Source organism: Bubalus kerabau, chromosome 16, assembly GCF_029407905.1.
Source record: "Bubalus kerabau isolate K-KA32 ecotype Philippines breed swamp buffalo chromosome 16, PCC_UOA_SB_1v2, whole genome shotgun sequence".
In the NCBI taxonomy this organism is placed as follows: domain Eukaryota; kingdom Metazoa; phylum Chordata; class Mammalia; order Artiodactyla; family Bovidae; genus Bubalus; species Bubalus kerabau.
In genome coordinates, this window is record NC_073639.1 from 17,917,501 (window position 1) to 17,918,427 (window position 927).

General features: G+C 43.5%; 1 long non-coding RNA gene across 2 annotated transcripts in view; it reads left to right on the top strand.

Annotated features, from left to right (window-relative positions):
- The window catches only part of LOC129630175 (uncharacterized), a 7,456-nt gene extending 6,872 nt beyond the window's left edge, over window positions 1-584 (top strand). For both annotated transcript variants that reach the window (XR_008703582.1, XR_008703583.1), the window contains exon 3: window positions 162-584. This is a non-coding gene — a long non-coding RNA (uncharacterized LOC129630175). The remainder of the gene's footprint in view (window positions 1-161) is intronic.
- Window positions 585-927: the final 343 nt, after the last annotated feature.

Consider the following 927-nt stretch of genomic DNA (forward strand, 5'->3'; position numbering starts at 1 on the left):
AAAAAAAAAAAAAAAAAAAAGAACGATAGTTTAGGAATAAGGGAGGATGTTGTATGAGGGGTGGCAGTGAAGGGGCTGTTTATTCCTCACCACACCCTCCCCTGCCCCCTGGCAGCCACGAGGAGAGATTTTCCCTTCATTCCTCCCCTCTCATTCTGCAGGCTCCACTCCCTGCCCATCAGTGAAGCTGGAGAAACCAATCAGATTGATGACTTTGGGGAAAGAACTGTTCTTGCAGAAACTGACCCCGCTTTCCCCCTCTCTACTTCGGAGCCAACTGTTTGCAGAAAGCACAGCATCTGATCTGATTCTTCATGTTCTTAGCATACACAACCAGGCCTTCACGTGGTTGTGGTGGGGAACCTGGCCTTCACCGGAGAGGCGACCAGACCTCCAAGGGGGTGGCCTCTGGCTCCAGAGTTGTGCCTATGCCCAGCTGAATTGGTCAGAGTTCAATTCTGGAGTTCTGTATTTAAAAGCTATTCTTTAGCCTGCACTTTATCAATAAAAAAAGTGGCAATTTAATCTGTATCTGCCTTAGTCCTTGTTTTTGATCTTCATTGAGGAACCCAGTGAACAGATGTCCTAGGAGGAAAGGGTATTTATTTCCAAACCTACTCAAAACCAAACCAAGAGAAATGAAATGTTAATTTGCAAATCTTCCAGTAGGTGAGGTATGGTAATATTTTTACCACAAAAACCATTCTTAAAGCAGTTACAAAATAAATGAATTGAACTAACCCATCAGAAGGAAAGTTATGACCAACCTAGATAGCATATTCAAAAGCAGAGACATTACTTTGCCAACAAAAGTCCGTCTAGTCAAGGCTATGGTTTTTCCAGTTGTCATGTATGGATGTGAGAGTTGGACTGTGAAGAAAGCTGAGCACCAAAGAATTGATGCTTTTGAACTGTGGTGTTGGAGAA